This window comes from Rhinopithecus bieti, unplaced genomic scaffold (assembly GCF_001698545.2).
Source record: "Rhinopithecus bieti isolate Rb0 unplaced genomic scaffold, ASM169854v2 scaffold_12086, whole genome shotgun sequence".
In the NCBI taxonomy this organism is placed as follows: domain Eukaryota; kingdom Metazoa; phylum Chordata; class Mammalia; order Primates; family Cercopithecidae; genus Rhinopithecus; species Rhinopithecus bieti.
This window is the reverse complement of record NW_016807466.1, coordinates 2,384,507-2,392,196: the sequence shown is the minus strand read 5'-3', so window position 1 is coordinate 2,392,196 and position 7,690 is coordinate 2,384,507. Positions and strand designations below refer to the sequence as shown.

The window sequence follows — 7,690 nt, the reverse complement described above, 5'->3', positions numbered from 1 at the left end:
ACTCATATTTTTACTTGTCCATTCATTCATTCAGTGACCAGTCACTCATATGGCTTTGGTTTTTGTTTTGTTTTGTTTCCTGAGACAGAGTCTCGCTCTGTCACCCAGGCTGGAGTACAGTGGCGCAATCTCAGTTCTGGGCAACATCCGCCTCCCCAGTTCAAGTGATTCTCGTGCCTCAACCTTCCGAGTAGCTGGGACTACAGACATGTGCCACCACGCCCAGCTAATTTTTGTATTTTTTATAGAGATGGAGTTTCACCATGTTGGCCAGGCTGATCTCGAATTCCTGGCCTCAAGTGATCCACCCACCTCAGCCTCCAAAAAGTGCTGAGATTACGGGCGTGAGCCACCGCGCCCGGCCCACTCACACGCTTGTATTTGTCCGTTCATTCATTCATTCATTCATTCATTCACTGAGGAAGCAATTATTTACTGAGCACCCACTACATGCCAGGCCCCGTGCCAGGCTCTGGGGACAGCTGGCCGAGTAAAACCAGACCCAGTTTCTGTCCTCACAAAGCTTGCATTCTTGTCAAGATGACAATATGATCATAAAACAGATTACAACTGTGACTGCTTCTGTGAAAGAGAGTATGTCAGTCCCCTCCGGCAGCCATAACAAAATACCACAGGCTGGGTGGCTTAGACACAGAGACTTATTTTCCCACAGTTCTGGAGCCTAGAAGACTAAGATCATGGCACAGGCAGGGCTGGTGTTTCCTGAGGCCTCTCTCCTTGGCTGGCAGATGGCTGCCTTCTTATGGTGCCTTCACGTGGCCTTTCCTCTCTGTGCACCTGTCCATAGGGTCTCTTTTTGACTCTACATTTCCTCTTATAAAGACACTACTCATTGGATTAGGGCTCATCCTAGCTGACTCATTTCACATTAATTGTCTCTTTAAAGGCCCTGTCTCCAAATATAGTCACATTCTGAGGTTCTGGGAATTAGGACTTCGACATAGGAATTTTGAGGAAACCTAATTTCACCCATAACGGAGAGGTAGCTGGACAGAGATTGTAATGGGGACAGGTCAGATAACCGAGCAGGGACATAGGTAGGCTTCCCTATTCAGCGGGGATCTACAGGATGAGTAAGAGCAAATTAAACAAAGAGGAGAAAAAGGACCTTCCAGGAAGAGGGGAGAGCAGGCGCCACAGCCCTGCAGCAGGAGGGGTCGGTCACGCTAGAGAGACCAAAGCAAGAAGGCCCCGGCGGCTGAGATTCTGTGAGACAGAGCATGGGGTCCAGGACAGAGCTGATTTTCTAGGTGGGGCACAGGCCATGCTCAGCCTCAGAGATCGTGGTCAGCAGTTTTGTCTTTTTCCAAGAGCGCTGGAAGATCACCGCAGGTTTCTAAGTGACGGCACAGGTGGAAATATCAGTCTGGCTGAAGGGCGGAGGGCAGGCATGTGGGGATCTGGGGGACGTTCCGCAGAGCATCAGATACAGGGAAATGCTGCAGACATCCAAGCAGGCAATGAAAGTGGCTTGGATTCAGGAGGTGGGACAGGATCGGAAAGAAACGAGTGGATTTGATAGATCTACGGTGGGCAGCTGATTTGATATGAGGGGCACCGGGAGACAAGAGTTGGTGGCAGGTGAGGTATGGTGGGCACTGGTGAAGGGGGAGATGACCCGTTCTTTCCTGGACTTCTGACTTCCATAACTGGATACGGAAGGTCAGTGGGGTCAAGAGCTCCAGAATAGGCCCTCGTTTGAGCTGAGTTTTAGTCATATTGACATCAGTAGACGCTGAAGGCCACTTGGCCACTTTTTGTTCTTCAACACAGATACCTCTTTCTCCAGCATGTGCCATTCTACTAGGAACACTCTTTCCTGCTTATACTTCACTGCCCATCTGCCAGCCACATCTCAGCCCATCTCAGCCCAAGGGTCAACCTTCTCAGCAGGGAAGTCTTCCTAATTTCCTCAGACTAGTCTCGGTGTTTCTTTTTTTTTTTTTTTTTTTTTTTTTTTTTTTTTTTTTGAGACAGGGTTTTGCTCTGTCGTCCAGGCTGAAGTGCAGTGATGTGATCTCAGTTCACAGCAGCCTCTACCCTCCGGGTTCAAGCGATTCTTATGCTTCAGCCTCCAGAGTAGCTGGGATTACAGGTGCATGACACCACGCCCGGCTCATTTTTGTGGTTTTAGTAGAGACGGGGTTTCACCATGTTGCCCAGGCTGGTCTCGAACTCGTGGGCTCAAGTGATCCACCCACCTCGGCCTCCCAAATTGCTGGGATTACAGGTATGAGCCACTGCACCCAACCATCTTTCATAGACTCTTATAACACACTGTACTTTTCCTTCAAAGCAATTGCTATTATTAAAATTACATAGTTATTTAAATTCTATTTCTCCTGCTAGAATGCAAAGTCTATGTTCTGTGACCATATCTGTCTAATTAACACAGCAGACAGGTGGTTCTGGAGCCAGAGTCTCTGGGTTCAAATCTTGACTGCCCTGCTTCCTAGTGGTGTAAATATGGGCAAGGTATTTCACCTTGCTGTGCCTCAGTTGCCTTGTATGTAAAATGTAGATTATAATTGTACTTCCTTCATAGAACTTTTGGGACTATTAAATGAGTTAATTAGCATAGAGTGTTTATTGCAGTCCTCGGGATGTAATAAGCACTCAGTAAAAGTCAGCTATTATTATTCATCACTGTATCTCTAACTACTTGATGGATGGATAATCAGATAGATGGATGGACTAATGAATGGATGGGTGGAAGGATGGAAAGATAGGTAAAGATGGCAGGAAATAAAATACGGTCTTTACTAAGTTATATTGATTGAACATAGTGGAAATGCAAGGAAGCCCAAATGGTATTGTGAAAAGAGGGGATGGCCCATACTTTACAACATAATTACATTTCAAGATATTGAGCTCCCTTAAGATAAACTTCGCCTGTATGGTTACTTTCAGGCAGAGCCTTAAGTCATCTCCATCAAGACTTCTTCAAAGATAAGCCAAGTTATTTGTCACTTGACTTCAATAGAGGGGGAAAAATCACCACAAACCAACCATCCCCTTAATTAAAAACTGTGCATTTCCCAATTTAACTGATTTTTAAAAAAAGATATAATCTAAAAGCTGAGTTTAATCTGATTTAAACAATCAATTGATTCATTGGCTTATTCAGTTTCGTGTTTCTCCCCCAAATGATAATGGAATTCCTACTGTGTGTCAGACACTGTGATAGGTACTGGGTAGTTACAAAGTCAAATAAGATATTGTCAGGCCAGGCACCGTGGCTCATACCTGTAATCCCAACACTTTGGGAGGCTGAGGTGAGAGAATCACTTGAGCCCAGGAGTTCAAGACCAGCTTGGGCAACAAAACGAGACCCTTCCTCTGCAAAAAATTAAAAGAATAAAAAATTAGCCAGGCATGGTGGCACACGCCTGTAGTCCTAGCTACCCCGGAGGCTGAGGCGGGAGGATCACTAGAGCCCAGGAGTTTGAGGTTGCACTAAGCTGTGATCATGCCACTGCACTCCAGCCTGGATGACAGAGTGAGACCCTGCCTCTCAAAAAAAAAAAAAAAAACTAAATAAAAAAACAACAAAACAAATAAACAAAACATATTGTCGTCCTCAAGGAGCTTAAGATCTAAATAAACTTTATAAAAAACATAAGTAAATTTATGATAGCTCTACCTGATCAAAATAAACAAATGCAGAAGCACAAGCTGTTTTCTGAACAGGAGAAGCAGCCTGTTACGGCTCAACCCCACTCTAACCCCAGCTCTGCCCTGGCTTCGATGGTGGGGCCTCTGGGGAGGATGGCCAAAGCTGCTCAGTCCCAGATGGAGGGTATTTTCATTACTGTCACTATATTTATGAAAGTAACTCATGTCTGGTATCTCCTTTTCACCCAGAGAATTCTCTTTGTGTAATTTATTACAAAATTCAAGGCCATTTCATTGGGGGAAACACGCCGTGTCATTATTACAACAACTCCCCTGTTTTGTTCAGTTTTGAAACAGACAATCTAAAGACTATTTTTAGCTCAGTCAAGTGAGATTATTTGTTTCCTTATTATGAGAAGTTTTTCCTTCAGACTCTAGTTAACATGAATTTTATGCTCACTTATTATGTCACATGCTCCAATTCAATTTATTTTAAAGCGATTCTTTGGGGTAAACTGTAAAGCTAATTTGAATTGATTCTTTAGAGATTCCATTTTAAATGAAGTGCTATAAAAATTGGCAGACAAAGTGAAAAAATGGAATTGAATTTTCTTCTTCGGCTACTCATTGGATTCAGAAATCTTGCTTTTCGACACTGCCAAGGGTTTTGATATGTTTTATGCAATTTTCATAACATTTATCTTAAACTCCACTGCCTTTGGTTTGGTTGTTCAACTGCAAAATGGTTTCCTGGTATTTCCATATAAGAAAAGCAGAGTTTTGCTACAGGAAAAAAATTAGTGTTTTGATACAAACTTTCTACCATCTACTATGGTACCCATCTATAAAACATCTGGTGTGAGGCAGGTGTTTTAATTCTGGAGTGAATATCTAGCACTTGTGGACAAACTTGTTAAGGGGAGTGTGGAATAAAACCGCATCTCCAACTTCCTCCCACTTTGTCCTGTTTATTTGTCTTTCTTTCAAAGTTGATGGATTTCCAACTTGAGGAAAGTGTGGAAATAATAGGCAAGAAGCCTGATGACTTAATTTCCTGTCCCTCACAGACCCCAAGAAGCACTCCTTGTTCCTGAGAATAGTAGGCTCCAAGCTAATCAGAAACAGCCATCGCTGGTGGGGACCGGGGCCCCGGGATTGGTCCGTCTGACTGCAGTTGATGATTTACATCCTATTATTAAGAATCTAATGGGAAATACATCAAAAACACATGTCTGCCATTTCATTTTGAGACATGCTTGTTTTCTTTGATGTATTTTTTAAAGGGAGTTTTATTTCACACTCATCTTTTCCCTTGAATTCCCTATACAGCCACTATCTTTCCTATTGACCCAGCTGGTAAGCTCATCGCCCGCTGACCAAGGGTCTTCGCTCGCTTTGGCTCTGCTGCCATTGAATATAGCACTGAGTACTCGGAGTGATTTCCCCAGACTCAGGTTGGCCTTGAAAGCAACAAATCATTGTTGCATGAGTTTTTGTTCTGATTACAGAGACGATAATCATGTGAAGTGAATGCAGGTGTCATTAGGGTTTCGGCAAAAGGAGCAGACCCAAGACCGACTTCTCCTTCAGACACACGATGTCTGCAGCCCCAGATACTGGCAGGGCCCAATTTTAATTATAATTTCTTTTACGATTGGAGGAAAATGAGTATAATAGTGAATACATAATAATGAATCCAGCCTAGATAGTATTTTTTATACCAACATAGTTATAAAATATAATTGGGGGGGCGGGGAGGAGTCTCACTCTGTCGCCCAGGCTGAAGTGCAGTGGCCTCCCGGGTTCAAGCGATTCTCCTGCCTCAGCCTCCCTAGTAGCTGGGATTACAGGCACCTGACACCATGCCCGGCTAATTTTTGTATTTTTAGTAGAGATGGGGTTTCACCATGTTGGACAGGCTGGTCGTGAACTCCTGACCTCAGGTGATCCACCCACCTCGGCCTCCCAAATTGCTGGGATTACAGGCGTGAGGCACCACACCTGGCCTAAACTATAATATATATATTTTTAATGTTTTCACAGTAGAAGAAGGTCCATGAAGGCAAAGTGGCTTAACGCATGGAAGTCGTAATTCATCTCTGAGCAGAACTGCTGTGATTAACATGGAATAAGGGACTGAGTTTGAGGATTGGCTTTTCTGTGACTGTGGAAGCTGATGGAGAGGCCTCAGCAGAGCCGCTAGACCTCTGCCTCTGGAGATGGGGTGGAGGTTACCCTAGGTCACAAAGCCAGCAGTTGAGAAAAAAAAGCCGGATGTGAAGGCAGTGGTTCTCAACCTGGGATGATTTTTTGTCCCCCAGAAGACATTTGGAGATGATGTCTGGAGACAGTTTGGGTGGCCACAACTTAGGTGAGAGTGACTACTATCTAGTGAGAGGAGGCCAGGGACGCTGCTAAACACTGCAGTGCATGAGACAGCCTCTGACCACAAAGAGTTATCTGGATTGAAAGAGCAACAGTGCTGAGGCTGAGAAACCCTTATGTGAAGAAAGGCCACAACCTGTAAGCCATGTCTGCCTCTTGCAGCCCCCTCAGTGATGGGATAACCCAAAGCAGGAGTTGCCGTCCCTTATCATTGAGCAACACTTGCACCTGGGAGGATTTGGCGATGCTGAAGAGGGATATGGGGCAGCTGCTGAGGAACTGCAGGGCTGGCTGCCCCAAGCCACTGGGTGAGTCAGCAGATCAGTGGCAACGCACTGGAGCTACAGTAACAATGCACAGTGCCCCGCACCCACCTGCAGAACATGAGAGCTGCTGCTTCACTTCCACTTTCCATATCTCATGCAAATTTCTCTCCTGGTCAGCCCTAACTTGAAACCCTACAGGGAAGGAACTCTAGAAAATGTAGTTCCAGATTCACTAAGTTGCCATAGTCCAAGCCCCCCACAGTAGACCCTGAGCGGCTCTGCTCACCAGCACTTTATACCTGTGAAGCAGTGTTTTCTTCATCTCACTCCAGACTTTGCATGCATTGAAATTGGATGTGCTATTGCAATTGTTTTAATTCACAAACACCTGGTGTGCTTTAGACTGCTGGTTGTGCATCCACATCTTTCTTTCAGAAATAGAGTTGTGGCTGGACACACAGCTCCCCAGCCAGAGCCACGTCCCAGCTTCCCATGCAGTTAGGGGTGGCCGTGTCACTGCTACTTATCACATGCACGCTTGGGCAAGTGGGTGTGCCAGCTCCAGAGCTGCACCTGTGGACTCCAGCTGCACACTCCTCCACGTGCTTTTCCCCTTCCCATCAGCAGGAACCCAAATCTGAGGCAACCCAGCTTCAACCACACAACCACAAGAGCAGAACAGCAGGATGGAGAGATCTTGGAGGTTTTACACCCTGAAGCACCCGCATTGTACTCTTCTTTTTTCCTAAGGAGTTCTGAGTGAGCTTCTTAGTCACTTAGGTCATGAATAACAAAAACAAACTGAGGCCAGATGCAGGGTCTCACACCTGTAATCCCAGCACTTTGGGAGGCCAAGGCAGGAGGATGGCTTGAGGTCAGGAGTTTGAGACCAGCCTGACCACCCTATCAAGACCTTGTTTCTAACAAAGGAAGGAAAGAAGGAAGGAAGAAAGGAAGGAAGGAAGGAAGCGAGGGAGGGAGGAAAAAGAGAGAGGAAGGAAGGGAGGAAGGAAGGAAGGAAAAAGAGAGGAAGGGAGGGAGGGAAGGAAGGAAAGAAAGAAGGAGGAAGGAAGGGACGAAGGAAGGAAGGAAGGAAGGAAAAAAAATAAATCAAAACTGGCCGGGCGCGGTGGCTCAAGCCTGTAATCCCAGCACTTTGGGAGGCCGAGACGGGCAGATCACGAGGTCAGGAGATGGAGACCATCCTGGCTAACACGGTGAAACCCCGTCTCTACTAAAAAATACAAAAAAACTAGCCAGGCGAGGTGGCGAGCGCCTGTAGTCCCAGCTACTCGGGAGGCTGAGGCAGGAGAATGGCCTGAACCCGGGAGGCGGAGCTTGCAGGGAGCTGAGATCTGGCCACTGCACTCCAGCCTGGGCGACAGAGCGAGACTCCGTCTCAA

The 7,690-nt window shown here is 45.9% G+C and overlaps 1 pseudogene; it reads left to right on the top strand.

Moving 5' to 3' along the window:
* The first annotated feature begins 1,411 nt into the window (after nucleotides 1-1,411).
* LOC108535893 (cysteine and histidine-rich domain-containing protein 1-like) overlaps nucleotides 1,412-7,690 on the top strand; it is a 42,719-nt pseudogene continuing 36,440 nt past the window's right edge.